Source organism: Oculina patagonica, chromosome 4 (genome assembly GCF_052425735.1).
Source record: "Oculina patagonica isolate OP01 chromosome 4, crgOcupat, whole genome shotgun sequence".
NCBI classification, from domain to species: Eukaryota; Metazoa; Cnidaria; class Anthozoa; order Scleractinia; family Oculinidae; genus Oculina; species Oculina patagonica.
This window is the reverse complement of record NC_135761.1, coordinates 21835504-21861132: the sequence shown is the minus strand read 5'-3', so window position 1 is coordinate 21861132 and position 25629 is coordinate 21835504. Positions and strand designations below refer to the sequence as shown.

Here is a 25629-nt window from a genome sequence, read left to right as displayed (position 1 = left end):
ACGAGAGTGTTGATCGAAGTGCGTTTTTAAGCAACATTCAGCCCTTTTTAGTACTCTCATCCGGCAGAGGGGGGCTTATAATCGGATGTATTTTTTTGTTTCCAGGTAGATGGGCCTATAACAGGTGGCGGTAGGCTTATAACCGGAATTTTACGGTATGAGCTCATATACCACTGCCTGTTAACCAATCAAAACGCAGGAATTGCAATATACCATTGCTAGCTTTTATAAATCACCAATATTCACTTCCACTTCGCCAAATAATTGTTATCTATAAACCCCGTAAACCATGCTGAATTACGTGTGCCAATTTTTAAAATCAGGGTAGTTTTCCACACGCCTTATCTCTGAAACAAAGTCGGTGACCCCATCGCATTTCCCGCAAGAAGTAACTTATTGTCTGGCCGCAGTAAAATTAATAAAAAATCAAGTAGAAAATTTTTGCGCCAACATCCTTAACCGCTGTTTGACTTTGTGTGTTTAGAGAGCTCGCAAATGACTTAAGATAAAATAAAAAAAAAAACAAGTAAAGCAGGTGGCAGTTCTATATTTTTAATATCTTGATCAATTTTAAAACAATATTTTCCGATGAATAAATTACGATTTTTAACTTTATTTATTACCAAAAAACTAAAACATTACTATATCTTTACTTCATAACTAGTAACTATATTATATTGTATATAGCCTACGAACAAAGCGCGCAATATCACATCATAGTTAAAGGGAGCCTTTTTAAGAAAAATAACTTAAATTCGTAGGTATGTCACATTTAGGAAGCGTTCATTAATCGTTTATAATCTACGCTAAGGTTTTTTCACCGAAATAAAAACTAAAGAAAATCTGATTTGGAGGCTTTTCAGATGAAAGATACTTTCATAAATGAAATGGATGTTTTGTAAAATCAAATTTGGTTTGCAATAATATGATATAAAGAATGGCAATATGTAGGAACGTTAACGGGCCATGAGGCGCCTTCCCAGATCCATCCCACCCGATTTTTACAAGTTAGCAAGCAAACCTCAGGATCTCCTCGCTGAACCGCGGTATATTTTTCCTGACAAGAATCAAGGATTCTATCTTCACACTGTTAAGACCAATCATGGACTTTCTCATTAAAAAAAAATTCTACAAATTGTTTGTGTAGCAGAAGATGATTTTGTAGCACTTGATTTGAATCGCTGCAGTTATATTTTATTTTCCTGTCTACGACAATATTTCTTCTCCTCTATCATTTTTCTGGCGAGGTAGTGAAGCAATAGCACGTTCGTGTAAGGTTCAAATGATTGCCATTTATCTCTGTCAACAAAATACAAAAAAGACGTTTTAAAATAAACAGAGCACTCCATACTTTAAAGCACCTATAGCCCAAATAGCTTTTTTTTTTTTTGGGGGGGGGGGGGATGCCGCCACAATGTTTAAGAATTTTCAAAGTCGAAAAAAATCGTAAAAATAAGAAAAATGCTCAAGTTCTGATCCGTTTTATAATAAGAGCTTGATAGTTTGTTACCATATTAACAAACTGGTTTCTAGACCTCCAAATGCTAATAGCTTTCTGGTCATTTTTGAGTTTTGTGGTCTTTGATTTTAATTTTAACATGGGCTTCTCTCTGGGCCTCTTTTCGAAGTTTTACTCTCCCAAAAGCGTAGCCTGCGTAGCTGGCGCTCGCGGGATTTGCGATCGAGTGCGTGTGCTTTGCTTGACCAGCATCTTTCTTGCACTGTGCTAATCCCACTAGCTACGCCGGCTTCCAAAAGCAAAGTAAATACATTATTTTCAAAGAAAAATGACGTTATGCTTATAATACAATCACACTTACTTATTAGATACTCTCATCAGACGATACACGTCAGACTGGTAATCACCACAATCTGTAAACAGATCTTCGTCCCCTGAGAAGTTATTATACACCCCGTATACAAAGTCACACAATCTAAAGTGAAAGAAATAGAAAAAGAAAACAGAATAAAAATTTGTACGGTTAGAAAGAGTGAGCCGGAGATGTTTTTGTTTTGCGCAAGTAAAGATTTCACAAGAAGGAGGAGCGGGTATTGGGAAGTTCTGTTTAGGCATTGCAAAATAGATGATTGGTCATTGAATAACGGAAAGAAGGAATTAAAAGTCAAATGAACAAAAATTTCAAATTTTTGTTATTTTTGCCCTTGTGTTTATTAAGAGCTAAATAAACATATCCCGAAGTTTTAATGTAATGGGACATTGCATCGCAGAGATATTGCAAGTTGAAAAAAGCTTTTGTAGGCCTTCATAATCGTACAGTACTCGAAAAAAAAAAGAAGGGGAAATTAAAAATTGTCGGAAATAAAAACTTGTGACGTCAAAATTGGTTTTTGATGACGAACGCACACCGATCCGGCAGACGGCACCTTAGAATTGAAATAAATGTGTTAAGTGACATTTCAAGCAGTTATTTCTTTCTGTTCGGCCGTTTTTCAGTTGATTGCATGTTGGCTGTTGTTCAGAGACGTGCATTTTTTCAAATAAAATAGCTAAAACTCAAAAATAGCTTAAAGTTTTGTTTGCTGTCGTTTTGCATAGATGAACGCAATGCACGCTGGTATGAAAACAAATCAGGAATCTCTATTGTTCTTGTTGACGTTGCCGTCGGCTGGTCTGCGGAATCGGTCTGCGGTCGTCTTCAAAAACACCAATTATGACGTGAAAAACTCGTTCCATTCCTTCCATTTCAGTGCGCGGTCATTCAAAAACGTTTTCGTGAAGCCTTCGGAAATCTTCGGGTTTTTTGCTGTAATTCACGCTTTAAGGCTCGGAAAGCAAACATTTTTCTTAATTGCACGCAATAATGTATAGTTTTAGCGTTTGGTTGGTTAAAATGACATTTTGAAATTTCTGTTCATTTGACCTTTAAGGAACCAACGAACGGATAGACAGACAGTCGGATGAATGAAAGAAGAAGAAAAAAAAGCTCACTAGTTTTTCTAGTTTGAGCACTCTGGCATGGCTTAGATGATACCACAAGTGTGGGATCATTTGGGGTAGCTATACAGCTTAACCTCCATCCTTGTCATTTACAAGCCGTCCGGAGTACCCCCCTGGGCCCACATTCCCAGCCCGAATATAACCCATTTTATTTCTTCTCGCCCTCTACTAACCAAAGAAACCAAAGTTCAATGGTAATATAAAGGAAAGAAAAATTTGAAATAATTAAGACGGATTCCGCTGAAAGTTCGAGCAATGAGTGCGAAAATTAAGTACCAAAAATCTACTCATTGCACGGCAACATTTTGTATACTATTTAAAAGATCTCATCGAAATTCATTTGTCTTAGTGACCCCGCAATTAAATTCTTAAGCATTCTCGAGAAAATTAAAGTCAAACCTCGAAAAAATGTATTAAACGCGCGCCATTTTGTTTTGAACTGGCGCAAGACGTCCGTTTTAACTGAAATAAAGACAAATTGAAATCCATCTTTCTCTCGCGGGGTCAGCTTGAGTGCTAAATTTTTGGCAGGTTTTTGTTAGCTGTACTAAAACTGTTGCCATGCTAAGAGGTCTTTTTGGTAACTTTATTTTTGCCTGTATTGCTCGAAAATTGTGCGGAAACCATCTTAAACTATGAAAGTTCGCATGATGACGTTTTCTCAAACTGTTCACACTCAGAATGCAAGAAAATAATGAACAAGCAACATTGAGACCCACTTCTTAACACAAATTGGCCACTCTTTGTCTTTTCGAATTTAATAGCCCTTATGCATGTTTACTTCAGACTGGCCTCATGAAAACTGCATGAAAGTGGAGAAAGGTTGCGAATAATTTGTGTAAACAAGGCTTGCTGTTGGTGGTGAATTTTGAGCTGAATGACGTTATCATGCATTTTTAAGGCCTATTTAAAAAAGGATGAGCCACCAAGTGGGTCGGTTAATTAAAAAAATCCATCATCATTATCGTCATCATCATTGTTATTATCATTATTCTTTTACCGTAACAAGCCTGTGGAGAGTTACAAAAGTTTTGGACATGTTGTCCATTGGTGTGTCCTATAAAAATATGTAGAAAACCAAAGTTAGTCAAAACTGAAATACAGTAATTACCTTGATTTTGAATGACAGAACAGGCAACTGTTATATTGACTAATTTCGGCTGCAAATTATAAACTGAGGAACTGATTGTCTGATTGACAGACTGCTTCACTTATCAAAATTGACTACCTGTATGTTTGTCAACCAACTGACTGATACAGTGACTGACTATGTACATTAGCTGAAATGACGAAATAACCGGTTTGCTTAGCCGGCCGTACACCATATATAGTAGTTGACTGATAGATTGATAAACTGCATGTTTGAGCAGCTGACAAACTGTTTTTGGGTGAACGTCTGATTCACTTTTTGACTTATGCTGACTGACTGATGACCAGCTAACCACCCAAACGCTACTCAGGAATTGACTGTGCTCAGAACATCTTCTATTAAATATGCATGTGACTTAACGACTGGCTTACAAGTTGATTGACAAAGAACATGACACCTGAATAAAACTTTGCTGGGTACCCCCTTAATTGGTTATCAACGTTATCAATGGTTAAATGCTAAACTCGTATCCCAAACATGGTATTAGGTATTGCTCTTAAAACCAATAACAAAAGAAGGAAAAGGCAAAAAGATCTTGGAATAGTTTACTCACATTTTTCTTGACATCTCCGAGCAAACTCAGCTCCCTGGTAAAAAAGGATAATGAGAGAATCAGTTTCATTGTGTGAAAGTAATATTGTTGAGATTGGATAAATTAATTCATACCAATATTGCAGGGAAACATACTTGAAAATGAGAATTTCTGGCAAGATTTCTTCAAATGTCTTTTGTGGACTTCTGAACACTATAAACTCACCCTCCACAGGAATTAATCTAGAATAAAAAGATATCAATTTTTTGGTAAGGAAGAGATGAAGAGCGAATAGTCGAAAATTGGACTGAAAGCCCAAGTTTGCTATGAGCGAATAGTCAACAAGGCATAGACAGGTTGACTATTGCTCATAGTAAACAAGGGTGCAGTAGTCTAAAATTTTGTCATTTAAAGCCAAAAAATAGAATTATTGTCCCTTTAAAGAGCAACAGGTGCGCAATCCTGTTCTATAACCTGGCTACTGCATGTGTTGTGATTGGTTGATTGCTGTCATCCATTAGAGTACAGACGAAAAGATGATGTCACTGCCTAGTGTGCCTCGCGGCCATGATCAGAGTTCATAGTCCAAATCAGTTTTGACAACAAAATTTTTCAAACATTGCGGGACACAACAAAACAAAAAAGTTAATTGTAAATCTACAGTAAATGAAAGTGTTTGTCTGATTTTGAGCAGTTGGACTACATCACGGGAAACAAATAAATGCAGGTGGTTGAACCCAGTGGCTGATCTATAAAGCACACGCCAGATTTGACTTTTTGAAAGATTTGTTGGTAAAATTTAGCGAAAAACTGAGCACCTGGGGGGGGATACTCAAAAAAGTTTTGTACGGGGAGGCTCCGCCCCGAGCTCTTACCCCTTACCCTTTTATATACCATTTTGCCAGAAATTGTACCCCTTTCATATACTTATTAATAAAAAAAGGTACCCCTTTCATATACCTGAAAGTCATGGTATAGACTTAAAACATGACGTTTTCTTGTCATTTTCAAGAAGCGCTTAATAAATTGAAATAATACAGCCATAAATTGCATCTGTTTGAAATATTTTGATTAAAAGCCGTTTCAAAAAACCTAAATGACAAATTTCTATACCCCTTCGTATACCTAAACTTGAGAAATCCCTTCCCTTTTATATAGCTGAAGCCTGAAAAAGGTACCCCTTTCAGGCGGAGCCTCCCCGTATAGGTCATTATAGGGAGTACCCCCCCCCCCCCCCCGGGCTGACCATGTGCTGCCGGCGGGAGCCGTCTAACAGCGGATCGATAGAAGGCACCTGTGTAGCCAATCAGATCACTCATTGTGCCAATAGACAGCCACTGGGCCATGCTATTAGAGTACAGAATGATGCACAGATGACATCATTGGGACTGTAATCACTGCCAAGATTCCATAACAGGACAACAAATTTCACGACGCTCAAAACCTCTTTGTTGAAAAGAAATTAATTTTGTTCTTGCTGTGATAGTTGGACATGCTGTCTACCAATACTGATCTTCAAAATTTAATAAAACTAACTACTAAACTTCACTGAAAGGTTGAGCACGTTCGAGAACACATCTTAATTAATAAACGAATGCGTAACTTGCCAGTACAAACTGATATGTGTTTCGTCTCGGAGATTATTCAACAATAATCACTTCGCCTTCGGCGAATAATTGTTAAATAACCTTTAAAAAGGAATATATTACAGCCAATACCAATACCTCAATACAGCAGAGCGCCCATCTCTATATTCCACAGTAAAAACTTCACCGTAAAAAGGCACCCTCCACTGTATATATGATCCTGAGCAGTTGATGACTTTTCAAAAGTCTAATGCCACAGCAGTTAAGCTTTCCAATTTTGTAGCTATAAACCTTCTTCAAAAGACCATCCCATGTGTACTTTTTGAAAGTTTTAATGATGATGATGATAACATAAAAAATAAAAAATAAAGATAAGATGTTCTACATGACACGAGCATGGGACAAAGAAAAATTCTGAGTCCCCGACGGGAATCGCACCCATGGCCTCCCAGATACCGGTTGGGCGCTAGAGACTCGTTGTGAGCTGGGCCATTTTACTAGGTTGATATGTGACATGCGTCCTGCATACTGCTAGGATCAGCAATGTCGAATTCATCAAGTTTTATAATAAAGATGGTAAATTTTAAGCTCGGTTAATAAATAATAAAGAGATGTTCTCCATGACACGAGCATGGGACAAAGAAAAATTCTGAGTCCCCGACTTGCATTTCTTTAACCACGTAAACTTGCATTTCTTTAACCACGTAATAGACGTAGTTTTTGGGTTGAAAATTTACATGCTGAGTATTTTTTGGGGTCAAGAGATCCATTACATATTTTTTTAGGTCTTAAAAAACTGATATGCATGTTTGGGGCCTTATCTCCAAGTGAACTTTTTGGCTCGAAAAATATTCTTTCAAACTTTTTTTCAGCAAATAATGTGCATTAGAAAGTTTTGCTTAATTCAATAAATCAGTATTGAGGTATTGATGTCTTGTATTTTTTTGGGTTGGAAATTTTGATGCCAGGTATTTTTTTGGGTCTTAAATTTCAGGCTTGTGTATTTTTGGGGGGTTTGCAAATTATGCAATATGAAGCTCTGTCAGATCCCCCCTTCATCATGTGTACTTTGAGTACCCACCTTGGGCTGATTGAGGACACTGTAAATTAGGAAACAAGTGTTGTAATTAAATTCGAAACATAAACTTATAATTATTAGAAATCAATTCTTACAGGAGGCTGACTAGTTGACTATAAATATTATTTAGAAAAATATAGAGGTACATGTAGTCCAAAAAGTAGTAGTTGAGAACCGGATGCTGCCATCTTGGAGAAATTAATTAGGCAGCCTGCATGCGATCTAAGTGTGATGTCAATTAATGAGCTCACAACTTATAGTATCCCTTGCAGTTTTTTTCTGCAAAATGATGCATAACAAAGCCAATACAAACTTAAAGTGCTTATGAAGTAAAAATTAATTAATGCTTATTTGAAAGACTTTTACAAATAAAGAAGAATGGTGATTACTGTTTTGAAAGATCTTGTTTCGTTTAGGAGATATTCACATTTTTTGTTATGCAAATGAGGAAAGCGATGACGTCATAAATTGAAGAGCGGCGGGAATAAACGGCCCCTGGACTTTCTGACTAAATCGAACATTATCGAAACAGCTCCAAATTGCGCATGCAGGTTTGTTTACGTGTGCTTAACAATGTCCTGTCTTTCATTTCACTGGTCTTTGTTTCGTTTTTGAAAAATTACACATGCAAAAAGACAAGGTTTTTGCTCGCGCGGCTTCTTTTGTCTTTTCTTTTACAAACGATAAACAAAGGAAACCTTTTGTTTCTCAAAACGATGAAGTCAGCTAAAGTTTTGGGATTACAGGCCTAGCCCCAACCCCTTAGCTTAACCCTAGCGAAAAAAGCTTAACCCTAAACCCCAAGGGTTAGGGTTAGGGTCTGACGCTAGGGTTTCATTTCAAATTTAGGGTTAACAAGCAGCTATTTCAAAAAGAAATAGTGTTTCGTTTCCTGATTGCGGAAGGGTAAGAATAGTGTAACACTTAAGGAGAGGTGGGTTTGGGGTTTACTTTAATTTGGAGAAGGTCCTAGTGTATGTTAAATTTGCCGAATTTATGCACGAGTGCAGAATGAAAAGAAGAACTTCATATTCAGTAGTAACTTAAATTCTCATTTTACACCTACTGTCGATTTTATGTAAAGGAGACATTACGTTTAGCTTTCAAGAGTTCAAGTAACACATAAATATTTCTCTTTATAGAAATAGCATATGTCTTTATCTCCAAATTAAGTTAAGTGAAGGGAGCTTGCCTTATCGTTTTTACTCATCCAGTGGAAATTAAAATGATTTTTTTTATTTCTGCAGAACACTTTTTTGCTTAAAAATGGCACCCGATAGCATAACTTTGGATGTTACATGAATGGAAAAATAACTTACAGAAAATATTTAAATATATTCCTATCAATGTGGGGAAACATGAAACCACAAGAGTAAAATGCAAGATCAGAGTAATGCAATTAATTTTAATGGTTTATTTTTTGAAACAAACAATCCTTAAATAAATCAGTTCCATAAATAAAGTGTTTTGTGACTACTGATCTCTGATAAAATGCAAAACAACACTTTAATCGAAGATGAAATTATTACCTTTTGACAAAAAGCTTGAGGTATATACTTCTCTGAGTTGATCACATGCTCAAATCAAATAAATGCCAAATTCATACAAACCAAAACCCTGGTCGACAAGAACAGAGATAAGCACACTGTTTCGAAGCCATTTCTTTAAAATGAAATGCCTGTTGTCACTTTACAAAGACACGTAAACAACCAAAGCAAATTAATGTAAAAAGCTACCATACACTAGCCTGCGAACAGGCTCCCGAGTGGGGTTACGCGAGCGAAGCGAGTGGAAGAGGGGAAGTACGGGGGCGCGGGAGGCCTGTGGACAGTCCTTTGAAACCGCCGATCCATGATACCAGATTCTGGTATCATGATCTGATTGGTCAGACCGCTAATTTTTGACAACTGCGCGATGAATATTGACAGATGCTGTCAACACAAAGTATTGCGCTACAAGTTTGCTTTTTTCTTGGCCGCCGTTTCGCTCTTCGTTGCGGGACGGGAATGAGAGGCGGCTGTATTCGCAGGCTAGATCTCCGATTCCTTTGATAACGTTTTCCCTGTCCATCTACATTTGCCGCGGGAAGTTTAGGGAACTCCTTCAAGATTTTTCCGCCACATTCTCTTTGTTGCTTAAGGGTCAATCTTATTGGCGTTGGCGTTTTGCCGAAGGTGTTTCACCTTTCGGTGATCGTAGTGCCGAAGGTCGTTTGGAGCTTGGCGGAGTCGTACATTCAGAAGAATTCTCCGGCTGTTCCAAAGGTTTATTGCAACGGCCGGTAATCATTGCATAGGAATTAGAAAGTCGGACAAGTTGTCGAGCACAAGAAAGACATGACAATTCAAAATAATTTTCTCCACGCGCAAGCGGTCCAAGCGGTGTCCCAGCTTTTCAATTTCCGCAGCTAAAATCACATTTTCTTGCTTTCTTGGTCAAGAGCCACGAGCAATTCTTTGTTTTTCAGCGTGTTGAATACTCGTTTGCCCGATGGCAAGATCAGTAAAAATTATTTTAACAGAAACGGCAAATCAGCTCAAATCTATTCCCGTCTAAATGTTATGAGAGCCTGTGCATTTGAGCGTAAAAAAATATAATTTTCAACAGGTCTAATTACCTTACTGATAGATTTGTTACAGGATACATTACAAGTGGGCGGATGGGCGGAATCAAACGAAGTCTACAGGCTCCCCCTCAGGCCTCGCTCTTCCGCTCGCTTCGCTCGCGTAACCCCACTCGGGAGCCTGTTCGCAGGCTACCATACACAGATTTTTAACAAGGATTTTTAATTAAGCAAAATTCAAGTTTAAAGAAAGTTATATGTTATATATAGTCGTACCAGGATTGTATTTTGCTCGATCCGCGCTGCACGCTCTCCCGGCAAATATAAAATTATCTCCACAGAATAAGACACAGCCAAGTTGCATCTGTTGTCAGTGTAACAGCCTTGCATTGGTAACACTGATAATAACGATTTGCATTTTTGGCGATACTGTGGAGTTTCGATCAGACCGCGATGGCTTTGAATAATCCAAATAATGTTTATATCATTAATTTAATCTCAGAAATCTGCACCAGCAGTTGCAACGGTAGTTAATATTGAGCGTTACAACATTTAAGGAGACGAATTTAGTTCGACACGGCAGTTGCACACCTTGCTATACGATACTGTCCATACAAAATTTAAACTTTGAGCAGAACTTATTTATCAACTTTCCGTGCAGACTCGAATGTTTTTGCGACGCCGACGTGACACTGATCACGCAATTCCGGGTACATCCACGCGAGAACCCACGCAATTTTGCGTGTATTCGCGCTGTTTGTGACGTCGAAGATGCCGTGAAATTTTCCTGTACAAATAGAATAGGGCAATCTCCCACATTTATACATTCCTCTGTTACATGAAGTGAAATTAACTTTGTAAGTCACCTGCAAATATGCACTTCTCTTAATTGTAGCGCACTTGCTCTACCGTGCGATCAAACACGAGATACGCCAAGTCATCCCGTTTTTCTTTGCGCTTGTAAACACTGATTGGTGGAAATTTACTTCCGTTTCAGAATAATATTAAACGCTACGAGAGCTTTCTCTAGTTTTCTTACAATACATCGCTTTAGTCAAACTTAAAACCATTGCAGTCGTTAGATATTTCTGTTTGCAACGAATCTAAATTTTTTTGGTCATGCTGAGGAATATATTTCCGTTATTTGAAGAACATGACTGTTTTTACGAAATTAATTGCCATCGGTCATACGTATTTACTTTGTGGTTACGACCGTTCTTGTGATTGGATAGCAGCCCCCCGTGCGAGCAAACACGACAAGTCATCTCTTTTTTGTTTGCGCTTGCAAACACTGATTGGTGAAAATTTACTTCCGTTTCAGAAAATCGCTAGAATGTTTACTTAACAATTAAACGCTACGGGAGCTTTCTCTAGTTTTCTTACAATACATCGCTTTAATCAAACTTAAAACCATTGCAGTTGTCAGATATTTCTGTTTGCAACGATTCTCAATATTTTTTTATCATGCTGAGAATATCTTTCCGATATTTGAAGAACATGTTTTTACGAAATTAATTGCCTTCAGTCAAACGTATTTACTTTGTGGTTACGACCGTTCTTCTGATTGGATAGTAGCCCTCACTGTGTAAATAGTTCACATCGAAGCCAAAATAATACCGTATCGTTTCTGAGGAAACGAAACAAAAAGCTAAACCCAAGTTTAAGGGTTAGGGTTAGCGTTAGCGTTTCAAGCGGCTAGCTTTCACTGCAGTCTGCTTGCGGTTAGCTTCTTTTTGTTGTTTCGGGCAAGACTATTGTAATCTGTTACCGTTAGCTGTAATTTTGAGGTGAAAGTGAAATAAAGACTGATTGTTGATTGAATACGTTTGCTCGTGTTGTCACATTATACTAGTTTTGCTTTCAGTTAAGTGCCGCCGGCTTGCTCTCACTTCTATCTCCACTCCTTACATCATCACACATCTACAAAATCCCGCGAAAACAAGATAAACTAAGGCACGAATCGATTGATTGATTGATTTATTGATTGATGAATATTTAATGAGGCACAGAAAATAATTTTGCAAGGGGAGGTCCCCCCCCAAACCTATAAAGAATTTTTTAAAGTCTAAAACCAGGTCACTTCTCGGCAACTTTGTCGCGGCAGAACCCAAGCGGACCCTGTAAAACTCGCGTTGACGAAGTTCCCGGCAAGAAACCTCTTGTTTTAGGCCTTCTATGTGGCCAGGCTCAAACTACCTTGTTTGCAACGTTTTTTTCCGAAGTGCTAAACAGCGCTGTTGTACAAAACAAAGGCAGAAACATCACTCAGTTCTTCGAGCGATGCTGTAAACTTACGGGTATTCAGACTTAATGATGTCCTTCAACCACCTGGCAGCCGCAATCGAGCTTAAACTATAAACTTTTCCGTTTTACTTTCACAGACACGCCATTTCGCTTAATTCAAACTCTTCCGCCTCTAACATGTGACCTTACGTCACAATGCAGTATCCAGTCCTACGCTACTCAAATCAACAAAAGACATGCGCAGCGAGTCGAAGAAATGCTTGTTAAATGGTTTCTCGTCTTCCGTAGACGCTTAGAAAACCCTACAGGGAAAGATGTACACGCGATGCGTTGGAAAACTCAGACTGCTAGCTGACTGGGAGCACGTAAGCTTGCAAAATGCCTTTTTTTTTTGCATACATAATTTCTGAAAAACGAAGAAAAGACCAGCCGAATGCAACACAGGACAGTTTTTAGCACACGTAAACAAACCTGCATGCGCAATTTGGAGCTGTTTCGATAATGTTCGATTTAGTCAGAAAGTCCAGGGGCCGTTTATTCCCGCCGCTCTTCAATTGTTCCACTAAAAGACAGATCACAAAATCAAGGATATCTCTTAAAATATAAAGGTGATATTTTTGAAACTTGGCATCAGTAGTGACCTTCCTTAAAGGTGCAAGATGACTCATACTATGATGTAACCATGGCAACACTCTTGGTTCCAGGCTCCTTCTATCATAAGCCAAATATCTCAATTTGCAACCCTTTTAAGTGGGACAGAGGGTCCAGCTTGGAACACACATAATGCCCTATTACCCTAACTCTCCTCAATAGCTTGTTGGGGGTGGATCATCTTTGATTATTATAATAAGCAAAAACTAGGGATATTAGTATTAATTAAAATAGGTATTTGCTGCAACACTGTTGTCATGGCAATGGCACAACAGGTGTCATTTTGTGTCTTTTGTGGTGTACATTAATCGTGCCAAGTTTAAAGAACATAACTCAAATATTCCAAGAGATATTTTTGATTCAGTGCTTCATCTTTTTGCGGAACAATTAATGACGTCATCACTTTCCTCATTTGCATAATACAAAAATGTGAGTACGGTATCTCTAAAACCAAAAAAGATATTGCAAAAAGGAAAACGCCATTCTTCTTTATTTTGAAAAGCTTTAAAAATAAACAGCAATTATTTTTTACTTCATAGGCACTTTAACTAGCATCCTTAATTCATTTTATTTTCTTCAATGCCGATATGCCATGCAAAAATAGAAAAACAATGGGGAACAACAAGTAGACACAGATCACAACAAGGGCCCAGGGGGGTACTCCGTCTTGTAAATGACGGGGATGATCGAATGAAGGCAAAATGCAGGACCCAAAAAAATCCCTAAGTCTTCCGACATTACCCAAAAAAATCCCTGGACCAAAAAAAAAAAAACCCAAAAATCTCTTGTCAAATTACCCCTAAATTGCCAGGAGCAGCAATATCATAACACAAAGAACGCTTGTTTTGTTTATTCATCATACCATAAAAACGCCAAGGCTGCGCCAAGGCACTTTAGTTCGTTTTTAATACCCCAAAAATCCCCTATCTTAATCAAGTCACCCAAAAAAAATACTTGCCAAATTTTCCAACCCAAAAAAATCCCAGAATCGAAAATTTCAACCCTAAAAAAATCCTTCGATCATCCCCGTCATTTACAAGCCAAAGTACCCCCCCTGAGAACAAGAGCTGTCATGCGATTTAAATTCAAAATAAATCAAGAGCTAATCAGACTTATCTATAGTTAACTGCATTGGTGTGACCGCTGAGATGACCGTCTAACTATTGCTACTAGGTATGACGTCATGTAACTTGAGACTATATAACTATAGTAAGTAGAAACTCAGTCGTGTTCTATTTGAAATCCGCGAATCTGATTGGTTCTCCCATTGATCTCTATTCGCCAATAGAAAACAATTGCGCGCACAGTGCTCTTTAAAGAGCGAATTTTTCTTGATTGGGCAATTCCAGAAAAATTTTCTGGACATAAACCATGACGGACGGCTTCAATATTTTAAGCCCCCCTTGCCTTCGGAAATTCCAAAATGCGTTACCCCCCCCCCCCCCATGCCCTCGGAATTCCATAATCCTTAACCCCCCGCCCGTTCGGATTTTTCCTTTTTTCTTTAAGTCCTTTACAATTCCCGACAGGGTTTGCAAATATGCCCAATTTGGCGCATTTTGCATCAAATTATTTCAAATGACAAGATCTGTAACAGAGGCTGGGATGAAATGGTAAAAAAAAAGAGTTTTCTCCTTACCCTTGTTCAACAGATACAACCTACATTAACTTTACATTTCCCCAAACTGGTACAGAACATTAAAATAACAATATCGTGTTATGTACGTGTGTACTTTCGGAAGATAATACGATCGAGTGCACTGACATATCCGCCATCTTGAATTTGAGCCTTCGGGGTCAGCAGTTACTCCCAATCCCACATGCTTCAAAATGGCATCTCAAAGCGTGGCAAAAAAGTTTCGCGCTCCACTGAATGTGCTGAATATGTTGTGGATCCGCTTTGACAAGAAAAAAGAGTGAATGAAGACATTCATCAACGTTAAGGCCTCTGGAGCTTGATGTACAACCCACATTTTATTGGTTTTCTTTTGTAAATGAACGCAAACACATGCCTGATCGATCGATACTTGTCTTGTATCCACTAGTATCCTGCTTCTGCTATGCGGTCGTCAGTTTGTGCTTTATTTACAAATGAGCAATCCACAAAATTAGCATTTCAAGAAATACACTTTTGTCTGTTTCCTCTGGAAATCCAAGATCTGGAACCCCCCCATGCCTTCGGAATTCCAATCGTAAGTATCCCCCCCCCCATGCCCTCGGAATTCCAAAAAGCCGTCCGTCGTGGTGTATGGATATTTTCTGGAACTGCCCATTTTTGGCTTTAAAGTACATAAAATTGTAGGTTGGAGCAACTTCAGAATACCCGGCCACTTCATGTACATGTGTCGGGACCTTTTGTAGAACGAGGCATAACACAATGGATTCTATTCTTATTCAATGACATGTAAATAAGTGGCCTGGTATTCTGAAGTTTAGCTAAAACGAAAATACTAAAATCCGGAACACATAATATATATTGTGTAACCCTTACAAATATAAAGAGCTAAAGAGCGAGGTGAATAGTAGGCAGTAGGCTAACCGGAGTGAGCCCCCAGAGGCAATGTACGTAAGGAACTAGAAAATCAAAATAATTTTAAACTGTTATAATCTCTCACCAAAATTGCCTATTATAGCATTTTGAGCACGGTATGTATTTTTCCCCTTGTCCCAGTGTGGATAGTTGACCTATCAAGAGAGAAAAAAGATGATGTGTTTTCAAATTTACCCAGACTTCAGATGGAAACTCTCCCCAAATTTAAAGAACATCATACCTGTAGTAATAGCCAGAAATGAACCAAACGTCCATAACGGAGACCAAGAAAAGTGCCATTAATTTCTAAAGAAGGATGCCAGAACCATGCAGAAAGTCACTTTGGAAGCGCTTCATCTTCGTCCACATGGCACGACAGCTGTTGGATGGTAAACACATGAACGGCTTCGAGCCTTTCCAAGGGAAACCGCTGACATAGACAGTCAAGAATAATGTCCATTTTTGGAAACGCGCCAAATCGAAAGCAATATTGCGTTTGGTAGCAGGAGGGCATTTTGCGGGCGCATGCGTGCAACCGCTGTACATAGACCGCGTGATCTTGGGAATAAAAATGGCGCGGAAGATTCAAACTTTGTTTTTTGTACTGTTTATCGTCACATAATTTAATATAGACGTAAATTTCGCTAAGAAAAAGAGTTTTGTGTGTGGCAAGGCTCTTACAAAGCAGATTTTCTGGCCTGCTTCGGGATCGTTGTTGAAAATAATGGGAAAGTATGTGGGACAGGTAGGAAAGCCTTCACCGACAAAAATCAAACAGGCCGTAAAAAGAGGAAAACATTTATTCGTGTGCTGGAGTGTGATATATTAGGATCAAAACTTCAAATCAAATCAATTGCTAGCTGTAATACAAGCAGAGTGCGAGCAATATTATAGCTTGTCGGGAGATTTTTTGCCTAAAGGGACGGCCACCAAAGAAAAGGGTTTTCCCTGAGGGAAAAAGACATGTTTGGGTGTTCTGCACATGATAATGCAGCTCACTGATGACTCTAAAGCAAGGCCAACTTGCCCTCGACTGGCAAATAGGGTTTCCTGGAAAAAGACTGCAGTTCGTTAAATCACATTTAGGCGACACAGAAGTAAAACAGTCGTTATAACAGAACGAACATCAATCTTAAAGAAACAAACGTTGAAATGAAAATTTGAAAATAACATTGTTTATAGTTAAAAATTATTTCTTAAGACATTTTATGCAGCAGTTATTAGAACGTTTCTGAAAAATATATATATCGCTTGTTCGTTTCATGCTATTTTTTGACTGGTGATCAAGGCTAGATTTTGATAAAGGAGCCAAAAATGTACTAATTAACATAGTAAAATGTAAACAAATAGTCTACCAGCAAAGAATTACCATAACACTTTAAAATTAAGACCGATCTCAGCAATTCTTTTCTTGTTCAACGGAATAATTGTGGTACATCGAAATGTGAAGTTATTTTGACCAATGCTTAAGTTTAAGGAAATAATCACAAACGATAGTTTCTCTGTTAGAATAAACCAGCGAGAACGTACGTTAAAGAAAGCTAAAAATTACCACAATAGACCATTTTTTAACGCTACCTTCGCAGCATTAGACGATAGTTCAAGTACTTCAGGCTCCATATATCATCGGTAGACGCTGGAGATCAAGGTTAGATTTTGAGATTTTTGCATCGCGAGAACGATGAAATTGCAGTTTTATGAAAAATCTGAACAAAATCATGACCACTCGCGCAAACCCGGGATACTTGATTATAACATCGTATAGTTAAAACTGCTGTTTTATATTTTAGTACTAAGTAGCCGTAGCGCTTTGTCCGTTTAGATCTCCCAGCTATTAAAAACATGGGCAAGCTATTACGGTTCTCGACATTCGGTCGCCATTTTGTCCACGCGCAATGTTTAATACACATAGCCAAAGTCGATGAGATAAACGGCACGCCGACACCAAAGTATGCTTGTTGTTGTCAGAAGATAAAGCAAGGACTCTTAGTATCGTATACAGCAAATAAAACTTAAAACACCTTTTATTTTGAGCTGAAAATTAGGCCATAAATTGTGAAAAATATGTAAACAATCGATAGCAGAACTTCTCTGTCGAGCGCACTAGCCCATATCGACGCATGCGCACGCAAAATGCCCTCCTACGCTTCGTGATTGGTTTAAAAATCTCGCGCCTCTTTGTTAGCCAATCAAAAGTGAACTAAAACCAATGACTCGCTCACCCACGCTTTCCCGCGCTTCGTGCCTACGACATGTATTTGCTGTCTTTGCTTCGCGGAGTTATGATTGGTTAACTGGTTGGTCTGTGTTTTTTTGTTTTGGTAAAAGGTATACGAAAGGGGTGCTTTTTCTGTTAAAATGGTATAAAAAAGGGTAAAGGGCGAGGCCTTTCCACAAGTTGCTCGAGATTTCCCAAAAAGTTTCCCGTAATTTCTCAACGCGTTGCTCAAAAGTTGCTCCAAAAATAAAAATAAAAAGTTGCTTCTGGTTATAAAAGGTGCTCGAAAGTAGCTCCAAATAATCCAAAACGCTGCTTCTAATCAAGAGAATCTCCATGATCTCTCAAAATATATGCTTATTTTTCCTTTGAGACTAAGATGTCTAAGCAATTTTACAGCAAAAGAAGTATCTGAATAACATATTAAAGGAAAATTTGTTAAATAACAAGGGTTTTTTTAACACATGCTTGAGATAAGTGCAAGCTTGTCAACTTATATTTATCACTGTTGATGCAATTATTTCAGTGTAGAAATAATGTTATTGATTGATTGATAGGAAGCAAGTGTCAGGTCTGATAGCGGGAGGGGGGTCCGGTCCCCCCAGATTCCCCTGGATCCGCCACTGAGAGGGAGGTGTATCACGTCTAATAAAAACTTTCCAATTTAGGGGTTTTTATACATGGCGTTAATTTGAGAGTTCTTTAACCGGCCAAAAATTTATCCGTTAGGGCTAAAAATGGAACATTCTAACCGTTAGCCAGTGTAAAACAGGTTAACCGTAAAAAAATCGGTCAGTACGGCCCTCGATATGTATATGGATTAATACCGACGTTCGAAGTATTTATCCGACCCTATTTTTATATAATTCCCGAGGGATCATTATATAAAGCGCGTTTCATCAGGACAAAGCTGTCTAATTAGTGATCTTTCGGCTTCGACCGTAAACAAGTTCGCCTTTGTGCGGCTTTCTCTGAATGGACTAATCGTGCGATTTTCACGGTTTCGCGACTCATTGTGACTTGTCAAGCTCATTTCAATAACACAAGACTGTTTTGATGTTTTGAACATTTGTTTTGCTCTGCGTGAAGTTCATGAGGAGCCGGTTAATGTATTTTGTACAGCGTTCATAACGTACGAAGAAAAACCTCCAGATCAATTGCAAGAACATTTTAAGTTGAACCAACTACAGAAACATCAGAAACATGGTCACTATGGGCAAAGCTCCTCAGCGGAACTGAATGTCCAGTTACCGGTAAGTTGTTAGGAAACGTTTAGGAATGTACTATAAAATGTTTTTTTTTTTATATAAAAAGTGCGGAATGTTGTCTCGTTTTTCGGGAGTAAACCCTTCATCAGTAGCAAAGTTCAAATTGAAACGGTTTTTTTTTTATCTGTTTACTTTTTATCTTTTATTTTTATCAGTTTTAATGTTCAGGAATGCCATGTTTTTAAGAATGAGACGCGCGTTGTTGTATTCAAATGGGATAATCCTGAGCAGCATGAATTCCAAAATGACTTTAGAATCGAAACAGAAAAAGGTTTTTTAATTTCAAAAGACTTTTAAGGGCCCGTTTATATGGAAGAGAGTTGTCCCTGGTAGGAGGGTTACCCTCTCCCCCGAGCCATCTTTTAACGAGTTTATATGAGAAAATTGTCCCTGTTGACCGAGCCAAAACTTGGCCCTCTCGGTTCAAAAGACTGGCGAGAGTCGTTTTGAAAAATCTATTATGGCTGCTTTTTCTAAGATCAGGAACGCTGAATCGTCGACCAAAAACATATTTTGAATTAATTTTCCACCGACTTCGTTTTCAATTTATCTGCAATTTTGTTTTTGCTGATTTTAGCGTTTGCGCATGCTCCGTATGTGTCAACTTGTCCCTGGAAGACGAGGCAAAAATAATCAAACTGTTTATATGGAAAAAATTTGGCTCGCTCCCCAGAGTCACCCTACCTTCAAAGCGAGTGACCTTTCACCCAGGGTCACCCTGCCCCCCGAGCCAACTTTGCAATTTCTTATATAAACAGTTCGCAGCTATTTATAAAGAAACGTATGAAAAGCTCACTCGCCCGGGGTGGCTCGGTATGGAGGGTAACCCTCCTAGGGCTTTCCACAAGTTGCTCGAGATTTCCAAAAAAGTTGCCCGTAATTTCTCAAAAAGTTGCTCAAAAGTTTCTCCAAAAATACAAAAAAGTTGCTTCTGATAATAAAAGTTGCTCGAAAGTTGCTCCAAAAAATCCAAAACGCTGCTTCTTATCAAGAGAATTTATCTAAATATATGCTAATTTCCCTTTGAGAGTAAGATTTCTAAGCAGTTTTATGCACTTTTACAGCAAAAGAAGTATCCAAACAACATATTAGGGGGAAAATTTGTTAAATAACAAGGAATTCTTTAACTGAGAAAAATCGTGATGATATCGATGACGTTATGTTTGTGACGAGTTTTGTAATGTTTTACTATGCAGAATAAGCCGAAAGGTGGAACGTCTTCAGATGTTCCTCGAGAATCTTCGGCAAACTCCGTAAATGTTCGGAAACGTTCGTATTGCCTTTGAACAACACTCGGATTATCCTCGGAGATCTTCGGTCTGGAAATTGCTTAAAATGCAAAAAGTTGCTCGTGAGAGAAAAAGTTGCTCGAAGGGGAAAAAGTTGCTCGAAACATGAAAAGTTGCCAAAAAGTTGCCGAGCAACTTGTGGAAAGCCTTTAACCCTCCTACCAGGGACAACTCTCCCTTACTCTCCTCCATATAAACAGGCCCTAAGTCTTTTTAAAAAAAGATTTATGGTTTGAAATGTAAAGTTAAATTTGTCCAGACAAGGGGTTTGATTTAATCAGGAAACGATTAGAGGTTTAACAAGTTATACAGAAACTTCCCTCTGTTAAGGTATTAATTTGTTTTAATCCCGGAATTTTTCAGATAAATTTCGAAAGGATGGATTTATGCAAATTTATGCAGAAAAAGTGGCGTGGACATAATTATATCCATATCAGCGGTTTCCTTTAAAAAGGCGCGGAGGCTCTGCTCTGGCGGCAAACAGCAACTCACTCTCCAGAGCTGTCATGTGGATGATGTAGAGGAAAGTGAACCGTTTGCACACTGACGTTTTTCATGGTCCAGGCATTCTTCTACAGAAATGGCGTTTTCTTGGTCTCTGTTATGGACGTGTCAGGTTAGGTTCATTTCTGGCTAATACTACAGTATAATGTTTTACGCGTCCACTACGCCATATATGTAGTTAGCAGTTTGCGGGTTACGTTTGAGCGATTAGAGATTTGTTTTTAACTGTTAATGTGAGCCATTTCAGAGTATAGTGTTTAATGGTTACTGATATGTTGTTCTTTCGTTGTTTCCGCTATTCCTGGCTAAGTTTGGTGCATTTCTCGCTTCTACAGTCCACGCAAGACTCTCCCACAACCAGCTGCCGCGTTAATTATTCTGCAAGATGTTCCACGAATCGACCTAAGCTTGATGTAAGGTAAGGTTTGAATGTTGTTGTATAAAACTGTTTTTATAATATATGAAGAACGGAACAAGTCAGATATAAGCAAGATATTACGTGTTATCGTGGTTTTAACGAGTCGCGCTGGCTGTGCTTAGCGCTTGAAAGGTGTCATATTTTTCCACGTGGGAGTAAGCTTTCAACAAAACTTGTCTAGGATTTTATCATCAGCGGACACAAGTCATATTCTTTCTGTTCATGTTATAAGCAACAGCAAAGATAAACCTAGAGAAACAAAAAACAGTTTATTACCCCTGCGAAATTGGCGCTCTGGACTTCGAAGTGCTAACGATATTTACATGTAAAATAAAACCAAGTTAAAAAAGAAACAAAAAACAAACGTTTCTCGTCCGGATTTTTGTTATATTTTATTTATTATTTTGTTGCATTCCTTTTCTATGTTGTTCGAAAATCCATGTTTTTTCCTCCATTGTCAAATTCTCTTAAAACGAATTTCCAAAACTTATTAAACCTGCAAGCCAATTGACCAATCCAGTATGGACCCGTTGTATCAAGGCTTAAAAATTTTGGCCTAATTCGTATGTAAATGCAGGCAAAAGCCATTGCTCACAAAATTTTCATCTATGCACAAATCTACATAATAAAAGTTTACAACGCCTGTTGGTTTTTGTTCATTCCACCTTTCTCAACGTGAGAAGCTGCCTCAAAAAAAGTGCTGGGGAAGAGGGTGGGGTGGGGGGTTGTATGTGCGGCTATTTTTAACTTGGTCTAAAAGTATCATTTCAAAAAATGTAATGTTATTTATATGGTGGAGGTGGAGGGCTGGCTCTGAGTTATGGTTCTTATTCCCATGCCCTGCTTTCCACACTGTGAAATTACATTTTGCTTTTGGCATTATAGATTATATTTGATTTCTGCCCATTTTTAACTTGGAAATGAATTACACAAAAGCTATATATTTGTTTTTGAAAACCTACTGCTCTCCTAATGGTGTTGTCTTTCCAAACTCATGGAAGTATGGGCTAAACGCATGCGCAGTAGACTTACAGACTCAAACAAGAAATCAACTTTTCTAAGATAGTTTCCAATGCGAAAAACACCAAGATGTAACTAGATTACTAAGAGTTGCTCCGTTCAGGTGATTAGTAAAATCTACTTTTGTAGCCTCGATAAGCAGCTGAAAGCCCTCTAACATTTTCTTATAACAAGCCTGCAAAGTTAATAATTTTTGGCCAAGGACAAGTTTTCACCTGACAAGAAGCCAGTCTGGTCAGTCAAAAGTTCTTTGTTATTTGGAATTAAAAAGGAGACATAAAAGAAATTATAAAGCCAGTCGCCAGGAGGCAACTAGCTTCAAAATGTTGTATGATTTCTGGTTAAAAATTCTGTCCTAAGGCCGTAAAATTATAAATTCATTTTGTATTTGGCACAGCGGCATGAAACAGTAAATGAACACAATGCTTTCACCTTTAATCCTGGGGGGGGGGGGAACTCCCTTAAATTTAGTATGGAGTGTGCCCCTGAGTCTCTGAGACTCTGGACCTGTTCCAGAGAAAAAAGGCTGAATTTGCAACCCTGTTCCAGACAAACATTGCAAAATAGGTATCCTGTTCCAGACAATATCCACAATGGAAATATATGAAGATAAATATTAAAACTCTAACGTACAATGTATATCACAAAGCACTCACTTGACTGCCTCTGTGGCTCAGAGATAAAGCGATGAGAGGAGCGGAGTTTCATAGCTAAACTCGATCATGTTAATCAGGATTCTGAGAAAAAAAAATCAGCCCTGTTCCAGAGTCAAAAGGATGATTTGTATACCCTGTTCCAGAGTCAGAGAGGCAAAAAGCATACCCCGTTGATTGGCACATACCCATGTAGGCTTTAATGTTAATGAAAATACACCTCTGTTTTTTTTTTCTGATTGCAGAAGCAGTGTAATAATAATATTTTCTAAATCCAAACCCCCGCAAAAACTGAACTCAAAACAGCTATTAAATAAACGTAAACTATATATTCCCAGACAAGATGCGTCTCAGATAACAAAGGGGTTTCAAATCTCGGGTTCGCTTAGAAAAAGTCAACATTACCGAACTAAAGATTAAACTAGAATCAAACTTTGTTTAGAATTTCACTTCATTCAATATGAAGGCAAGAAATGTATTCCAAAGCTTCAAGTGTTGAAGGCATACAAATTTGCATGCGTAATTGGTTTATGTCTGGGTTAGATGACAACATGGAAACGGATTTGGTGTCTTGGAATTCATTGATCAAAAGAGACCTATCGTTTCTCAAATTTGATAAAATTAATGTCCTATACTTCAATTTTTTCCTGAATTGCAACCGGGCCTATAATTTTCCAAAAAACATATTTTGCGGCATCTCAGACGACCAAACAAAGACGTCACGCATTAGGTCGCATTGCGCGTGATAAATTAATTCTCAGAATGAAATAAAAACGAAAGCTATAACAAAGCATTTCTGTGTTGTATTGTGGTAGTATAATAAGGTAAACTTGTTCTATAGACATCTTTCATAAATGGCGGGTCTCATTGTTATTCTTTTATGTGCATGTAAATTAGCCTTCCAAGCCTCGTCAACATGTGTAAAAATAAAAGAATTTTTAGTCAAAAACAAGGCTAGGAAGGCTTATTTGCATGTACACAAAAGAATAATTATTATGCTTGCCATTTATGAAAGAGGTCTATATTTGACCACAAACTTGTCCAACCTGGCTTTTACCTTTCAAAACCTCAAAAGTTTTTTGGATGTTACAGTATGTGTTGAGTGGATTGAAAGTTCAAAATGATACTGTTTGTTTTGGCAAATCTTTGTAAAAGTTTGCTTTTTGTTTCCTAATTTATTTACAGAGTTCATTTGTACATAGCCACTTTGATTGTCTTTGAGGTTAAATAAACTTTTGATCTTTTGGGTTTGCCATAGTATGATAAACCTGACATGCAAATCCATTAAGAAGTTTAGTTTATTATGAACTGTGTATTAAGCTTTTTGTTATCCTCGAGTACATGTAGACTAACTTGAGGAATATTTACTTTCCCATAATAGATGCAGTAACACCGGACACTGCAGTTTTATATACAAAGAATAAACTGGGAATACTTCACACTACAACAGTCCTTTGCAAGAACTTGGTAAGTGTGATTGATTACACATTAGTGTACTCTAATGTTGGCTAAACTGCAGAATATTATTTTGCAACTGAAGCTGTTCCACATTGTTTTTTTTTTCATAATTTATTTTCAGAGTTCAATAGCAGATAGCCACTTTGATTGTCTTTGAGGTTTAATAAACTTTTGATCTTTCCGGTTTGCCATAGTATGATAAACCTGACGTGCCAATCCATTAAGATGTTCAGTTTGTTTATGAACCGTGTAATTTTTTTGTTATCCTGGGAGTAGAGTAACTTGATAAATGTTTTCTTTTCAGTAACACCGGACACTGCAGTTTTGTATACAAGGAATAAACTGGGAATACTTCACACTACAACAGTCCTTTGCAAGAACTTGGTAAGTGTGATTGATTACACATTAGTGTACTCTAATGTTGGCTAAACTGCAGAATATTATTTTGCAACTGAAGCTGTTCCACATTGTTTTTTTTCATAATTTATTTTCAGAGTTCAATAGCAGATAGCCACTTTGATTGTCTTTGAGGTTTAATAAACTTTTGATCTTTCCGGTTTGCCATAGTATGATAAACCTGACGTGCCAATCCATTAAGATGTTCAGTTTGTTTATGAACCGTGTAATTTTTTTGTTATCCTGGGAGTAGAGTAACTTGATAAATGTTTTCTTTTCAGTAACACCGGACACTGCAGTTTTGTATACAAGAAATAAACTGGGAATACTTCACACTACAACAGTCCTTTGCAAGAACTTGGTAAGTGTGATTGATTACACATTAGTGTACTCTAATGTTGGCTAAACTGCAGAATATTATTTTGCAACTGAAGCTGTTCCACATTGTTTTTTTTTTCGTAATTTATTTTCAGAGTTCAATAGCAGATAGCCACTTTGATTGTCTTTGAGGTTTAATAAACTTTTGATCTTTCCGGTTTGCCATAGTATGATAAACCTGACGTGCCAATCCATTAAGATGTTCAGTTTGTTTATGAACCGTGTAATTTTTATGTTATCCTGGGAGTAGAGTAACTTGATAAATGTTTTCTTTTCAGTAACACCGGACACTGCAGTTTTGTATACAAGGAATAAACTGGGAATACTTCAAACTACAACAGTCCTTTGTAAGAAACCTGGTTAGTGTGATTGATTATATATTAGTGTACTTTAATGTTGGCTAAACTGCAAAATATTCTGCAACTGAAGCTGTTTCACATAGCCACCACCAGTCCAAGCAAACACTAGTGCTAGAAGCAAAAGTAGTAAGAATAATTTTCTGACTCGTAAATGTACAGTCTTTAATCCCTGATTTAAATTTTATCAGGTATACTTTGTGATTAATTCCACTGCAGTTTGCTTGCAGTTAGTTTCAGTGGGTTTCTGTAAAAAGCTGGAACACCCAGGAACTCCCCAGAACACCAATTGTTTTGTAATACATTACTAAAAATTTCAAAATGAATAAAAATAAATAAAATGAAAAAAATTGTTTTTGAATAAAATTTTGCTGGCAA

General features: G+C 37.8%; 1 long non-coding RNA gene across 2 annotated transcripts in view; it reads right to left on the bottom strand.

Moving 5' to 3' along the window:
- Nucleotides 1-287: 287 nt before the first annotated feature.
- LOC144652465 (uncharacterized) overlaps nt 288-25629 on the bottom strand; it is a 33330-nt gene continuing 7988 nt past the window's right edge. The window contains exons 2-7 of one of the 2 annotated variants that reach the window (XR_013570543.1): nt 6366-6518; nt 4797-4883; nt 4663-4696; nt 3960-4016; nt 1821-1934; nt 288-1299 (exon numbers count right to left, since the gene is read on the bottom strand). This is a non-coding gene — a long non-coding RNA (uncharacterized LOC144652465). Of the gene's footprint in view, nt 1300-1820; nt 1935-3959; nt 4017-4662; nt 4697-4796; nt 4884-6365; nt 6794-25629 lie in introns of those variants that run through there. The other variant, XR_013570542.1, reaches the window with a different exon arrangement.